Source organism: Sander lucioperca, chromosome 18, assembly GCF_008315115.2.
Source record: "Sander lucioperca isolate FBNREF2018 chromosome 18, SLUC_FBN_1.2, whole genome shotgun sequence".
Taxonomy (NCBI): domain Eukaryota; kingdom Metazoa; phylum Chordata; class Actinopteri; order Perciformes; family Percidae; genus Sander; species Sander lucioperca.
In genome coordinates this window covers 3,179,610-3,197,074 of record NC_050190.1, presented here as the reverse complement: position 1 = coordinate 3,197,074, position 17,465 = coordinate 3,179,610, and the positions used below count along the sequence as shown (strand labels likewise).

Below are 17,465 nucleotides of genomic sequence, written 5' to 3'. Positions count from 1 at the left end.
CACATGTGTATTGTATGTGTTTGTGTATTTGTGTGTGCTCGGGTTGCTCCAGAGAGCACACAGGAACATTTTCCCACTGCTCCGTGGAGCCGCCGTTCTGTTGTCGCCAACCCGCAGCCGCGCTGCTCATTGTATTTGTGTCCTGTGTTTCACTTCCTGCGTCAGATTGTGGATTGTTTGCGAAACAATGGTGTGTTTCGCCTTGAAAGGACACCTCAATCATTTACCACTAGGCTGTAAACGCAGACGTATACAGCGCTGTTGCTCCGAGACAATATGCAGTTTTCCCCTCTGTGCTGTCACTTGAATGCAGCCTGAACCGACAGTCCACGTCATGAATCATAATTTAGATATGAGCTTAGCCCTGGTTTTCTATATCATCTTAACACAATGCAGTAAACTGCAACTGGCATTCACAGTGTTCCCCTCCCATTTCTGTTGATAAGAGAAAGCAAAAAAAGCAATAAAGAGAGATCGTCTCAGAATAAATGCAACAAAAATGTAGATTTCCAGTGAAAAGAGACAACTGACGTCTTTTTATGGTGTTACAAAAGAGCCTGTCCATACAACATCCTTATATCTTGTGAATTAATCCAGTGTGGGCTGTCACCTACTGTACCTAACCAGAAATATTCGTGTGAGCCAAGGCAAACATTCCCACCTCCACAAATATGCAGTCAAGCACACACTTGTTGCTCCTGGTCGTGGTTCTGGTGATGTTTGTGAGAGTGAAGCCTTTCCCGCATCCCAGCTTTACCTCCCACCAAGGATGTTGTGCAAAGTCAAAAAGAAAGAAAAAAGAAAAGAAAGCAAAATCAAGGCTGATGCAAGTCTTTGTCAGGACAAACTAACGTGTTTAGACTGACTGGCATTCTTCAGGTCAGGAAGTCTTTATTAGGCTCCAACATGTCGCTGCATCTGCTGTTGCATGACAGCAGACAGTTCAGAGATAGAAAGTACAATAGCTCCTTTTCTCAAGTACTGTGGCTAAGTATAGTATCAAAGAATGGGTATTTTAGTTGAGTATTTGCCAATCGGAAACTGTTTTTAAGTTTTTTTAAGTCATAGCTGCATTTTCAGTCCATTTGCAGAATCAGAATTGTACATTCAACATGAGATAAGCTCATAGAATATTTGTATTGTCGGAGGAAAAGTCATTAAAATTTCAGCTTTATGACGTTGTTTGAAAAGAAATGGACAGCCTATAAATCCTATACATTTACTGTTAAGGCCTACACCTCGGCAGGCTAGGACACTCTGGAGCCATACACTGATAGGCTGATCCTTTAAATCTTGGCTTTCCTGGGAATCACAGCAAAAGCGGTCCGGCGATTCACCGCAGGGTTGTGTAGCGGTGGACTTGTCACTTAAACGGCCCATTTGTGTGACGTGCTATTGTGTTCTTTAATGCCCCGATGTAGCACAAGTATATAGTAGTATATTTCACAATTGGCGTTTTCCGTCATATCGTTTATATATCTCAACATTTCCGAACGCACTTGAAGGCAGCTTCATTTCACGGAGAACGAGTGAAAGAAAAGAGGTGGAGGGACCGAGGAAACAGTCAGCTGTTCCACAAACTCCTGGGCAGTTCAGTGCTTCTGTTTTTCTTGTGGCAGTGTGATGGCAGGTGGTGTTTCCTGTATTGGACTCTCACACTGCCTCAACACACACTGACAAGTCTGATCCACGCGCACATAATTGGCCACGTGGGATTGCGTGTGGCGTTATGTCATATCTCGCGAGCGCGATAAAACATGCTCACGAGCAAATTATATCATTTCACACGCGTAGATATTACTCTTCGCGCACCAATTCAACAATCGAGAGTTGTACAGGCATCTGCAAGCGTGAAGGATTTAAGGATTCCCAACAACAGAACGGATAAGAGACACTTATTTACGGTGCTATCTTGCGCTACATCGTTAATAAAGACAGAAAAACACGTCTTCAGCCAGGACACCAACTCCGGGCTTCCCGATAGCTGTTAATCAAGGTAAACTAAGGAGGTCTGTGGGTGAGATCACCTTGAAAGTGACCAATCATAAGAGGGCCAGTGCCTCCTTGGTTTCCGCCCCCAAAATGTCAAACATTAGTTTCATTCAACTTCGAGAGTGGCTGCTGCTCTGTGCACGTGCTGCTTAGTTTTATACGCGCAGGTGCCATTCTTTCCCTCTCCCTAGTAATATCTGCACATGTGAAATGATATAATTTGCTCGTGAGCATGTTTTATCGCACCAGCAAGATATGACATAATCCTGACACCATAGTTGCGTTTCTCCAAAAGTTGAATCGGTCTCAACTTTTCAGCTGCCCCCTGCGGCCACTACCACCATCCCAGCCTTAGCGCACTACCCCCATTTCAAAATGAATGGGAAGACCTGTGTTTTCGCCGCAGCGTCTGACAGCCGCCTGATTGTGTGTGAATGGATGCTTATTTCTGGCTATTTTCACCTTAATTTGCTAAAAGAAAAGGAGATGGGTGAAAAATGCGTTCTATCTAGACAAACCTGAGCCCAAGCTGTCTGGTTTGGCGTTTTTATTTGCTAGCCTATGAGTAGGGAGATGTGGGAACTGGTAAGATGGAGGGAAGTTAACCGTCGTTCATTTATACATACTACCAACATTATTAATGATGCAAAGTTGGTTGAATATCGGCAAAGTATCCCCTTAAACAAAAAAAGGATCACTAGTTTTAATACAATCCACAAAGACATTCTTGTTCACCTGTGAGTTTACTGAGGTTTCTTCTAACAATATCTGCTTCCACAGCAGAAAGGCCATCAGATGAACAACACAAAGGCAGAGTGCAGATAAGTCTCAGATCAGACTGAGATGAGATATACATCATACCTGCCATCCATTCAGGTGGTTCAAACTCCAGAATCCCTCTCTCAGACCGCCAGGTCTCTCAATTCAGTGCTGCGTTTTAGGGCTGTGCAAATAATCAAAATTTTAATCACAATTACGATTCTGAAAAACAGAGTAATCGAGAAAAACAATTATTTTGCACATTACATTTTGCAAGTTAAGTTAGTGTTATTTTGTCTCGTGTGAATAAAAACAAGTTCAAGGTGTTTTCACTGTTGATTTGTTTAACTGTTTAAATTTTTTAAGTTCAATAATTGCAACATTTTTCCAAAAGACAATGAGTTATCATGTTAATCGTGATTTCAGTATTGACCAAAATAATTGTGATTATGATGTGTTCAACAATCAAGCAGCCCTACTGTGTTTCCTCTGAGATCCCAGCAGAGCGACACTCGATGGTTCAGAGACCCAGGTCCTGATGTGTCCGCCCCCCTCTGTTCACCCCTCACAACACCGAAACCTGCTTTGAAAGGAGACATTTATTTTCCTCTCAGCTGTTGTTTGTACTTATTTTTGTCTCTAAAGTGTTCATGTGTATAGCTATGTACTTATAATTAGATGTTCAACACATAAATATCTGATCCACATGTTCACTGATGTGACTTCTCAGGCGTGCAGGATGTAGGGAGCCTCATCCATACCTTTTCAAAAGCTTTCAGAGTTCACAGAAAAGCCCTTGAGTTTGCGCAGGTATTAATTTGCAGTGATTACCTGAAGCTTCAGAGGACCTGCAGCAATCTCAGACGGGGGCCTAATTGACACTGTCTGTCAGGAGGGGGGGTGGTGTCGTTTTGTCCCTTCCTTTTATGGCTGAGGGCTCCTTAATGAGATGTTTACATGGAGCTGGCTGTGGGAACCGGGGCCCATATGCTGCTGTGTAAGATGACAGGGACCTGCTTTGTGTGTTTGGCCTTGTTAAGAGGGTTTAGTGCTGAAATCAGAGACTTCGGCCTCCACAGAACTGCAGTGAGGTGAGAGACACTCGGCATAACATCTGTTATCAGTCAAAGCGCTAAAGCAGAATTGAAGGAAAGACGGACAGACACATTTGGATCTGATTTTTAGCATGTGGGCCAACTCAGAAGGTTTCTTCAGTTAAACAGATACATACTCTATTCTTTTTCCTTTTGACCTGCACGTTCTCCTCAAATTTTTGTCTAAATTCTGTGGTGCAAAATAGAGTAGAGATGTTACCATACCGATACTGGTATCGGTATCGGCTCCGATACTGCCTAAAACGCTGGTATCAGTATCGGGAAGTACTGGAGTTTATGCACCGATCCGATATCATGTAATACAGCCCTAAAGAAAATCTACGTTAAAGTAGTTTATTTATGTTCTTTTTCTGTTATAACTGACTGTCAAATTACATAATTAAAGAAAGTTCTGGGGCATTCATGTTTCACAAAGAGTTTAACCTGAGCCAGACCAACAACAAAGATAGAAATCATATCACATCCATACAGATGATAGTATTCAGCTGTTAAAACATAATAAAATATATGACACACTGGTATCGGATCGGTACTCGGTATCGGCCGATACGCAAGTTCAGGTATCAGAATCGGTATCGGGAAGCAAAAAATGGTATCGGGCCATCTCTAAAATAGAGCATTGCTTATTTTTTAGGGCTTTTATTGCCTTTATTGGATAGGACCGATTAAAGGGGAACTATGCAGTTTTTTTTAGCTTAATTTACCTTAACTGAACATCTTCGGAGTCACTGGAATGGTTATATGACTTTTTTCAAGTTGAATGGTTGTCGTCTCGCTCCCCCTAGCGCCTGTGAGCGGAAAAAACACCCTTGCAACTTTCGGCCGGCGAGCCACTGGCTGAAGGCGTCAGGAAGTATGTAGTGATATCAGTTCTTGCCATGTAGGCCCAACGAATTGCTTCATGGCACTGCACACATACGCCCATTCAGGAACCGGCTAACAAGGTAGCGATGGAGTTTTTCACACTATCGTCATGGCTGAGCCGGCAAAAAAGAATCCGAAAGCTAGGAAAGCATTGTCGGAGGAACAGAGAAAGAGGAAACGGCAGACTGACCGAGCGAGGAGTCAGATACAAGTAAACATAGGAGCTGCTAAATATCTGTTCCGAAGCTGTAGGGGGAACTCTATAGAGAAACCTGCGAGCCTAAAGCGAGAAAACAGCGAAGAAATGGCCAAAACTGCATAGCGCCTCTTTAAGACAGGAAAGTGGTAGAGAGAGGGGGAAGAGATGCAGCAAATGTTGTTTGCCGTAAAGCTCAGCTCCCTCTTCACCACAGCAGTCCAGTACAGCGTCAGCAGTAATGTGAACACTGCACCAATCCGCCTTTTTATTCACACTCCATCTCACCTTAACCCGTGTTGTTCCTGGCTCAGAATGGGCTTTTGGGGGGGGGACATATGAAGCGGGAGGTCCTCCCCCAGGAAAACGTTTGCATTTATGTTATGTAAACGCAAACTTCAGGCGGCAGGTGACAATTCAAAATATAATATATAATGCAGTAAGACCCCGAGGCATTCTGTATTGCTGCTTTCATATATTTCAAATTTTAGGTAATCCAAAAAAGTTACACCAATGGGTGTTTCATTATCCATATGGAGATGCTGGAGGAGGAAATTTTTGCCGCTGCAACATGTTCCAAAAAAGCTGGGACAGGGGCATGTTTACCAGTGTGTTACATCACCTTTCCTTTTAACAACACTCAATAAAACATTTGGAAACTGAGGACACTAATTGTAGGTGTTCGTTCCCATTCTTGCTTGATTTACGACTTCAGTTGCTCAACAGTCCGGGGTCTCCGTTGTCGTATTTTGCGCTTCATAATGCGCCACACATTTTCAATAGGAGAAAGATCTGGACTGCAGGCCAGTCTAGTACCCGCACTCTTTTACTACGAAGCCACGCTGCTGTAACACGTGCAGAATGTGGCTTAGCATTGTCTTGCTGAAATAAGCAGGGACGTCCCTGAAAAAGACGTTGCTTGGATACAGCATATGTTGCTCCAAAACCTGTATGTACCTTTCAGCATTAATGGTGCCTTCACAGATGTGCAAGTTTCCCATGCCATGGGCACTAACACACCCCCATACCATCACAGATGCTGTCTTTTGAACTTTGCACTGATAACAGTCTTTGAAATGTGGACTCGTCAGACCACAGCACACTTTTCCACTTTGTGTCAATCCATCTGAGATGAGCTCAAGGTCAGAGAAGCCGGCGGTGTTTCTGAGTGTTGTTGATATACTGTATGGCTTTCACTTTGTATGGTAGAGTTTTAACTTGCACTTGTAGATGTAGCGAAGAACTGTGTTAACTGACAATGGTTTTCCAATGTTCCTGAGCCCACGTGGTAATATCCTTTACATAATCATGTCGGTTTTGAATGCAGTGCCGCCTGAGGGACCGAAGGTCACGGGCATTCAATGTTGGTTTTCAGCCTTGCCGCTTACATGCAGAGATTTCTCCAGATTCTCTGAATCTTTTGATGATATTATGGACTGTAGATGATGAAATCCCTAAATTCCTTGCAATTGTACGTTGAGAAACGTCTGTTATCAGAACAACTTGTCAAGCCTGCATTTCATATCATTGTATTTAGGAAAAGAGACTTGGACAAACTGACAGACAGACGTACAGACAGATGGACAGACAGGAAAGCGACTCTATAGCTCGATTGTGCAAGCAGGTCAAACGATCCATATATACGTTTGTTAGGCGGCAAGCTCTCGTGGCCATAGTAATAATCGCGGGAGTGAATGAGGAAGTGAGAAAACAAAAACAGGACTTTCACTCAGTAGACCGGGGTTCGTTTCCCATGTGAAAGCAAAAGTCACTTTCTGAAATTAACCGGCTTTTTACGGACCTTAGTCCATGACGCAGTGACAGCAGTGGCGTTATGTTTTACGTGAGTCATTTTAAGCCAAACCCTGATGTTTTTATAGCCAAGTATTTTTGTTGTCTAAACTTAACTAGCCCCGTTTCACAACGTTAACTACGTGGTTATAACGGCGGCTGTTACGTCAAATAGAGCAGTCACATGATTAAAACAGTGTTAAGGGTCACCTGTTAAAAACGGCCATGTGGCCATAAATAGAACGCTCATACATGTTGTTTTTGGGAGTCTTTGTAAAGCTACCTTTTTTTATGTTGGTTAGGTATGAGGATGTGTTGGACGGACAGGTGCTGCTAGTGATAAAGGCAATAAACCATCATGGCTCCGGTGTTATCAGACACTCACCTTTGGTTAAGAGCTGCTGCTGCTCACACACTGAACACACACCTGCTCACTGCCACCTGCCCTGTATGGGCGTGTGGTGTGTGTGTGTGTGTGTGGGCGCGTGTATGTGCGTGTGTGTAGGTGCATGTGGGATGGGGTTGCCTTTGAGGTTAAATATTTGTGGCTTTCAGGAGATTCTGCATAGTGATGTTCACTGGAAAAACCACAACGACACACTCCCCATGTCACACAGAGATGCTAACATTGGTTTACATTTAAACATGTTGTGCTCTGATTTAAACTAAACCAGCAACATGTGTTGGGTCATAAATCCTTCAGGCTCCTGAACCATTGCTGTGAAGAACAATCCCTGAATATATGAGAAACTTATAGCACCGACATGGGACGGAATGCACACATCATATCAATAGGTTAACCCTTAAACTGCAGATAAACATAGCAACAGTATTTCTTGCAACCTTATCATGGCTTAAAGTGACTACAAATACAATTTTAAAGCTTTAGTGTGTAACTTTTTGATATTAATGAATGCCCGTTACATTCAAGCCATTGCCAAATGAGTTGCTACAAAGCTAATTAAGACTATCAGCTCCACACAACTCTCTCTGTATTTCTCAGTATGGCTATGTTCAGAAGATTGCGTTGTCCGGTGACTTTCCCGTGCAGAAACTCGAGTGAAGATAATACCTCTTCTGAAGAGTCCATCATGTTTTTTCAATCCTCCATGTCCTCCTTGCATACTAGCTACTGTGTGGAGTAGGGGTGGGGACGATTGCGCGATCACGGAAGGCTTGTGTCCATGTAGACGCGGCAACGGTGTTGTTGTCATTACTTAGAATTCCTCATGGGGGAGACAGAAACTACGCACCATAACTTTAATCACAGTTTCTTCTTTACCCAGGGTTAAGTGCCCATGATATAAGTCTAATAATACAGTCTGATGGTACGTGTCCACAGTGCCGTTTGTTAACGGGAGGGATCGCCCTGCTTCCCAGCATTGGATGCTAGCAGTTATCAATTTCTCTTTAATGACCACTCACAAGCAAAGATTTTTGTCAGGGTTGTGCGGCGGGGGGAGTGTCACTGAAACGGCTCATTTGTGTAACGTCTAGTTGTGTTCTTTAACCCCACCAATGTAGCACAAGTAGACAATATTTCACAACAACTGTTTTCCGTCAGTCCTTTATGGATATCGATGTTTCCCACCGCACTTGAAGGCAGCTTCATTACACGGAGAAAGAGAGAAAGAAAAGAGACGAGCGAAACAGAACGACGTGGTTAAACTTTCTTGTGGCAGCGCTAGAGGCAGTGATGTTTCCTGTTTCCTGTACGGGACTCTCACACCGCCTCAAAACACACCGACAAGTCTGATCTCTGGTTACATGATTGGTCACCCAGCGTGACACAGGGTTGCGTTTTTCCAAAAGTTGAGTCGGTCTCACCTTTTTGACTGCGTTTTTTTGTGTGTGTCCCCTGCCGCACCGTAAACGCACTACCCCCATTCAAAATGAATGGAAAGACCTGCGTTTTCGCCGCACCGTCTGACAGCTGACACAGGCTCTGTGAATGCCCACTTACCGTGCCTAAATTCTCTCATTGGCTACCAACAGCCAATCATAAAGCTATTTAGCACAACTACAACATCTTGAGAATTTTATTCCAGCCATTCAAGTATAAGTATAAGTAAAGTAAAAAGTATCATTAATATTTCAGCTAAATAAACTGCAGTGATTGTATTAAATTGATTCTATCTGATTAGCACCTCCTAACTTCGAAGTAACTTTGTTTTGTTGTCAATATAATATAACATCCCAAAGGTACCTCTAAAACATGATTTGCAACACAAAGGTTTTGTTCCGTCCTCGTGCCATACCACACCGGGAGCGTCTCAGAAACGGAGCGTCTTGCTGCCCGACTCGCAGATTTTATTGTCTCTACTCTACAGAACAATCACGTGTTTATTAAGCTAGTATCTACCTTCCATTCCAAGCACTCCTGTAAGTATCCATCTCTAATTTGGTGTTGTCCTTATGGAAAAGATCAGTGATGTCATATTACATTTTTCAACCTCCAATATGGATCTCTCGTTGTCCGTGGTGTTGTATAGGAGACATAAACGATAGTGGGGGGTGTCGTTTTGTAAATTGACAGGATAGTCTCGCTGTTTCACTTCCTGCCTGGCTGTCCGAACAGCCTGCGGCTCGCGTGGAATTATACCTGCCGCTAATCTTTAGCGGAGTGGAGCGCCGCTTCCCGCACGCTTCCCGCACGCTTCGCGCACGCTTCTGGGACGTGCAATGTCGCGGCTGGTGGAATATCAAGCATTGATTTGAATGGCCGCGAATGCTCATATTTTGTCTCTTGTCGCTGTGCTTGCAGCACACACACACACACACACACACACACACACACGTGTGCTTGAGAAGGCCAGGATTGATAAAGTGACTAAAATGGCTGGAAAAATGGTGGGAGAGTTAAATACTGGATAAAATAACGAGGGACCCGGGTCACCCTCTTCATGGTAAGGCCTCCTGTGACACGAACTAAGTGGTATGCTCTCTCTTTTATACCTCAGACTATCAGACAGCACAACAAGCACTTTAAACGTACATTTTTATAATTTCTGTACTGTATTTATGTATTGTATTTGTATTTATTGTATTGTATTTATGCTCTATCTTTTTATGGGCATTAAGGCGGGTATGAGCACTGTAATTTCCATTTGTATGGATGAAATAAACTTGACTTGACTCAGATTTAATCCACTTTAACCTGCAGTCTGAATGTAGCCTGAAATTAAATCTGTGGATCAGCCCACTATCATTGCATTCTAAGGAATGTTTCCGTAGACTGCATTAGAACTACGTAAACAGAGAAATATGTGTTTGGGGGTGTGACTCGGGCACGGCAAGAGGAAGGTTAAAGTGGTGGCTAATGCTTCATTTGGAATGCCTGTTCCAACAGTTCACTCTTAAGGTAGAAACAAGTGTGTGTGTGTGTGTGTGTGTGTGTGTGTGCGCGTGTGTGAGTGAGAGAGAGAGTGTGTGTGTGTGTGTTTGTGTGTTCGTTCCCTGGTATGTGCAGAGGTGGAGAGTGGGCTTCCAGCCTTTCAGCAAGCTGGCAGGTGATCAAACAGTGTTTCCTCAGAAGGTGTGAGTCTTGAAAGCAGAGGAGAGAGGCGGTGCACACTGAGGTCAAATAGGGTTTCTACTTCTTTGACCCTGTCACTCAGAATTCTGACTGGGCTTAGCATCATCAATTTATAACACTCCAACTGGCAGAAAACATTAGCTGTAGGCCATGACTTCAGAGAATACCACCTGCTTGAGTCATTATTCATTCATTCATTCATTATATCAGTATTCATAAAGAAAGTGATGGCATTAAATCTTACGTCTTGGGCGTTACACACAACTCTGATGTTACTACTCCCAGCTGTGCCATCTAAAGTTCGTCCAAACGCTAGGGCTGTGTTAGGGTTAGGGTTAAGGGTTAGGGGTCAGTGAGCCAATAAGCATGCAGCGTGCTTCTACCGAGATCTAATAATGTTTGTGATTGGCTGTCTAACGATGCACGTCGTAGAGACACGCAGGAAAAACTCTACATTACACAGAGTGAAAAATAAATAAAGATTTGTGCCATAATGTGTGATGTTGTAATTTATTTTTGTTTTCTAAAATTGGTATCGAAAAGATCGTTTAGGAACCAGTTTCGAAGTCCTGGTATTGGTATCAGTACCGGTATTGAATTTTTGAATTTTGAACGATACCCAGCCCTACCAAACAGATTACTCATGACTTTTGCCGACAGGGGCAAACGCACTGCAACTTAATGAAAAACACACACAAATAGACAAAACACAAGCAAATTAAGAAAACATCTTCATAAATTTGACAACACATGCGCAGCACATTTCATTTGTACAGAGAGTCTGGCCACTCTTTATTGACAAGTGTTAACTTTGGTAGCCTGGTTCTACAATCCTATGTACTGTCTGGTAGGAACAGGCTAACGAGGGGAGACGACAACAACTATCGGCTTAGCATCGCTAGCATTAGCATTAGCAACTCCTTCACCACTAACGGAGCGAGCTGGAAAATCAAACTGTTCCCGAACCCTCTGGGGAGGAGGGCCACAACATCATGGCCACCAACAAAACTCAGCAAAGATTGTTCTTGCTCGGCCTTTAACTTCTGGATATTCGGCAGTGTTGCCACAACGGACCACATCTTTCTCCGCCGCCATTACGGAACTATAACTCAAACTAGCGCACGTCACGACCTCAACGTCATCGTTCTCAGCCACTCCCTCTGTTCACTGATTGGACCGCCAAATATTTGGCCAGAGAAAACCCAATAATATACCGCCAATCAGAGCAGACAGCCTTCTCCTGTCCGACAACACTCGCGATTACTGGAGCTTTGCTTTCAGACGCTGATCCACATCAGAGTGTGACGTGCCTGATAACTGACCTGATGCAACCCTTAGGACTCTGGCTTCTCCAAACAGCTCCCAGCCTCTGTTTGACGCTCACCCCACCCTGTGATGAGCAACAGTGATCTGTCAGAGGGATAGTCGCTGCTTTGGGAATTAAACATCACACGCTTGGATCCCTGCTGGGAACTTGGGAGTGAATCAGTAACTCTCTCCACTCCCTAAACAACTTCACATGCCCCTGAGCAAGGCACTGAGTGTGTGAATGTCTATTATCCCCCCCCCCCCCCCCTTGAAACTACCCCCTCCCGACCTGCTCCTGTAAGCGAGAATGCATTTCCATTCAGGTTGCTGGGTTATACAAGGATTGGAAAACTAAGACAATTGCCCATTCTGAAAAAGTGATCCTCCAATGTGCGGTATTGTAGTAGAAAGACCACACAGGCAAGCTGCAACAGGACTGTCTAAAGTTTACTCTTTTGTCAGATAAGAGCTCTACTCAGTGTTTGCATTCTTCAGGACGGGACTTGTAAACGTTTCTATGGCAGCTCTCTGAGCCCTCGACCTGTTTGTGTGCCGTTGCACTCAACATTGTGTGCAGGAGCTGTGGTTGAAGGTGAAAGCGATTGTTTTTTAGGCATATCCCTTCCTATAAACACATTAGTCTTTGATTTTTAATGATATCCTTGGAAAACAGTAGCTCCTGAGTCATAAAGGAAGAAGATAGAGATGGAGGTCAGAAAGGGAAGTCAGGGGCTTGACAACAGACAGAAAAGCAAAGACGGGAAGTCTCTGAAGCCAGATTAGAAAAGAAAAGTGATACCCAGTCTGAGGAAGTGATATAGTTTCACTTATCAACAGAGCCTTGCTTTCGGGATTTGAGGTGTGTTTTGGAGGCTCATGCCAGCAGATATTCTGTAATATTGGCAGATATACTGTATTTGAGAAAGTTAAAGAGATTTATAGTGTAACAAAGGGTAGTCAAAGACATTCCTTTATTTCACTATGGCTGATCTTACACACATTGACTGCCAGCTACAAGTCAGTTTGACTGAAACCTGTGGAGTTCATTAGTTTGTTTTATTTCTGTCATTTCAGAAATAAAAAAAGAGATATAAGTTGACTAGATTTTGGTGTTAGTCTGTGGTTTACCGATAAATGATTAAATGAGTTTTGTGTCATGCAGTAATGTAAGTTGAAGTTCACATGGGGAAGCCTGACATCTGCAACTCTGAAATCATCTGATAAACTAAATTTCTATTTTGTTTGGTCAGACAATCAGAGTGGGACAATTTGGGTTTTTTTAAACATAGAAGCTGATTAGGCCAAAATGTAGCATGTAGTATGCAGCATGCAAACAAAAGCAAAATCTACAGTATGCCGGAAATACCCGGATGTCGTACTGATTTGGAAAAAAATCTCCAGTATGCATCGGACCAGTCTACCTCACCTACTGCGTCCCACAATGCAAAGCGCTAGAACGATCACAACAACTGTCACTTCTGCTGGAAACCGACCAAGCCTGGCCTAGCATACTGCAAAATAAGAATTTAGGCGGTTTCAGATACAACCCATGTTTGCATGGCTGAAAGCCCACATGGTAACACACCATTAGAGGTAGGAATCTTTGGGAATGTCAGAATAGGATTCCAATTCTTTGTGTCATGATTCAATTCAAAATTGATTCGTGATTCAAAACTGATTCTTGATCAATAAATAGAAAAAGGAGGACACTATTTCCAGGCCCATCTCTTTCTCTGGAGACTTAATATTACAGCATTAGAAAACATTAAGAACTTACACTTAACTGTTGTTTATGTCGTATTAAAAGACCTGATAACTGGTTCTAACTGTGCATATTGAGTTTTGGTGGTGGGATGACCTTTTTGCACATGTATCTCAGATTATATGTTTAATTCAGCAATGCCTAAAGCAAGATCACACTCAGCTTCGACCTCTCAATCTGAGTTATGAAATGAATCCCTTTATGTGTGGACTCTGTATATTCAGAAAAGGTAGATGGGGTTTGAGTGGAGTGCATCGGTGCTAAATGAAGTCATCAGATCAACTAAATGGAGCAATAAAAAGAGAGGGAGTCAGTAATCACTGACTTCTCCGGAGCAGGTAGGCACATGTTGGGCCGTCGTCACCTGCAGAGCTGACTCAGGACTTCTAACAATGACAGAGCGAGTCTGAATATTTCATGTCCACTCAGATTGTTAAATACAGTTGTCAGAGGCACAATTACTTTAACCAGCAGGTGTGATTAATGTGCAGGTATTTGTATTAGTTGGAGTCTGTGCAGAGACAGACCTGAGCTTGTAAAGTATTGCAGGACACATGTAAGGAAAGATATGTTATAGTAGACAGTAGAATATATAACTCTACTAGAAAGTAAACCGTGCATCTACTGTAACTATATAAAGACAGCAAACTATGGCTGCATGACACAAGTAACTGAAAGTCCTCTGTGGGCACATACTGTATACAGTCTGGATACTTCTTTTTACTTTATTATGAATTAACCTTATACATTTTAAAAATAATAACTTTTCATACCCTTGGAGTAACCTCTTTTTGAAGTGGTGCCATGCTGGTAAACAGCAGCATCATATCTACACTGCAGCACATATCAGATCAGGGTTTGTAGACTTTAGCAGGGCTCTTGTTTAGTCTTTGTTCCGCATTAGAGGCCCCAGCAATGTGAGATGGGACTTTATCTCCGGCTGAATTTCTTAATCCTTTAAAGATTCAACTGCAGAATGTGATATGGTGTTTTTGTTGTTGTACTCTTCCATCTCCAAACCAAAAGTCAACCTGTACACTAGATCTACCCATAGCGTACTATACAATGTGATGCATTGGCACAATATTTGGTGCAGCCATTCAGAGGATGAAACCTACTGACTTTAGCCCCTTTCCCACTGGACAAAACACCCACTAACATCTGGCTTTTGTCTTTAGTGGGAAAAGTTACAATTGGCATTCACTCCCAGGACAAATGACTCTGCAGTATTTACAGCTATTTATCGGTGTAGTGCTGAAAACATGACACCCAGGTGGACACGCTTATTTTTGCACCTTTTCTGGTGCGATGCTAACACCTCCGTCTGTAACTATTTTGCAATTTCAGGCACAAATTCCATCCGTGTCCGCCCAAGCAGTGCTCGGACATCGTTCCAAATTAACCAGCACCGAGTTTGAAAGAGAGACTGAATAAGTAACAGATATAAAAAAATAAAAAATAAATAAGTAACCATTGTTACATTGTCACTGGCCTCCATGCTGCTTCTACTGTTTACAAACCTGTTTTCCGGCGCGTTTGTGACGTTGAACGTGACACACCGGAAAGAAAAACAGAAAGGCATACTCATCTACTGGCAATGGGAAAGCAGTCTACCACCTTTTAGTGGGGTTTCCCGCATTTTTTAGCTGCAGCTGTAGTTCCAATGAGACAACCTGTAGGGGGACCGAAGTGGGAAAAGTTAGTGTTAAAAAAACTACCAAAAATTTGGTAACTCTTCCAACAGCATCACTATTAGGTTGACATTTGTGGTTTTGGGTGAAATACCTCAACAACCATTGACGTTAGCATTTAGCTTAAAGCAGAGCTGTGCCTAAGTTTAGCCTCAGAGGGCTGCTAGCATGGCTGTGGACAGTTGGTCTTGTTTAAGATACGTTCACAAGTTTTCAACTACTCTCAGTTGCTGTTTTTAGCCATGCTAGCGGTGCGACTCTGGGGGCGGTCATTTCAGTCAGTTGCTTAGTCGGTCCAATACTTTGGTCAGTGTAATATCTCACCAACAATAAGATGGAGACCTATGTCATTCTGTACCTAGACATTCATGGTTTCCAGTAGGGCCGAACGATTAATCGTTTTCAAATCGCGATTTGAAAGAAAGCGATTAGCTAATCGTGATGACCGTGATTAATCAAATGTGAATATTTAGTTGAATGTTTGGTGTAACATTTGGTTTAACGTTTTCATTCCTCTTTTTATTATTATATTTACTGTTTTTTCAAAGGATAAATGCTGGAATAATGTTACATATCACAGATTGTTTACAGAAATGCTCTATTTTCAGTGGATTTTTCAGTTATTTGTTATTACTTTATTTAACATGATCGTAGAAGGTGCAATATGTACAGTAGACACTGCTATTAAACTGAGGCATATCAGACATTACAGGAAAGTACTGATATTTTTTATTGGAATTATTTTTGTTATTATAACTTTGGCTTTTGTGATAAATGTTCTGTTTGACTGTTCAATGTTCCATGCTTATTAACAGAAAAACACTTATTGCTGGCAATTTATATCCATGTTCTCATCCTAAGAAGAATATAAGAATATAGAGCAGTTTTGATGGTGTTTCATGTTATAATGCTCCATGACATGTTTTATTTTTTACACAGTGAATATTGACCAACAGCTTTTTTAAAATCGATTTGCGATTTAAACATTTTTTTTTTAAATCGCAAATTGAATCGTAATCGCAATATCTGGCCGAAAAATCGCAATTTGGGCTTTCCCCCCCAAATCGTTTGGCCCTAGTTTCCAGACAATGAATCTAATGACTTTGCTTCTGACTTCCCATCTAGCACCACTAACACACAATGTCCACTTTTAAAACTAATAGGACAGGATACCTCTAAAGCTAACTACTGAATTCATGTTGTACACAGCTGTACTTAGTTACACTAAATTGTTTAAGGATGCACACAAATTCTTAGCGAATAAACATGCTAACTGTATGCAAGTTAACATGCTGGTGTTCTCATGTTAGCATGCTAAGTATCTGCTAGTGGGGCAATATACGTTCTTGTTCTGAAAACACTCCACAGAGAAGAAAATGCCACTCCCACCTGTGCACAGGAGATGCAGTCATTTTTGCAGTCATTTACTTTTTTTTTCTTCAGTGTGGCTGATTACACAATACAGGTGTTCTGAGTGGGAGAGAAGGAAGGAGCAAACAATTGAAAAGAAAGGAAAGAAAGAAAGATCGGTGGTATTATTATTATTGTATGAGCTTATCTCATGTTAAATATAAATATTTGTTCTGCAAAGTTACTGCAACCATCACAGGAGTAAATGGTGAAATACTTTCATCGGAAAAGTCTTAAAATAGGGAAATACATAAAGAACAAGTAGTAGTAAAGTATCTCAAACTTATACTTAAGTACAGTACAGTAGGCTACTCGCAGGGTGCGATTTGTGAAAAAAACAGAGGGAGGGATGTTTTTTGATCTTGCACAACAAAACATGCAAGAATTAAATACCCTTTCAGTGCCATGGATATAGAGCCACTCAGCCAGCCATGCCAAAACACTTATTTATGAACTTCAATATCTAATGGACAATAATCCCAAAATGAAATAGCACAACGTAGTGTCAACATAAAACGCAGCGCTTTCAAGCCGGAGAGCGGAGTTCACTTCACGGTGAAAACAAAAGACTTTCTCCCAGGAAATGCTCGTACGTTCCTTGAGAGTGTTTTAACCATGATCCTTTTCCTAAACTTAACCAGTCGTTTTGGTGCCTAAACTTTAATTGCTGCATGATGCTTACTTTTTCTGGCTAAACCCCACTACCACGGCCCCTGAAAGCACCGTCATCTGGCGGTGGCCTGTAGCCGGCTCGCAGTCACCTATCGGCGGCTAAACAACTGCCGCTGGTAGCCGACGTCCTGGAGCTCTGTAGCGGCTAAATACAACCAGCAACTGCTGCTCAGATTTTATCGTTCTATAGCACTATAGACTGTTCACGTTACAGCGCTTTAGTTAGTTTAAAATATAATATATGGTCTATTGGTGAAGTAGCATTGATCACTTTGAGGGGGGGATACATTTTGTCCCCACCGGGGATAAAAATAATTCAGCAGAGGCAGGAATATGTAGACTTGAAAGGGGGAAATCCCACGCATCCACC

General features: G+C 42.3%; 1 long non-coding RNA gene across 1 annotated transcript in view; it reads left to right on the top strand.

Moving 5' to 3' along the window:
* Positions 1 to 17,465, top strand: part of LOC116036818 — a 397,754-nt gene that overhangs the window by 80,467 nt on the left and 299,822 nt on the right. The window lies entirely within an intron of this gene.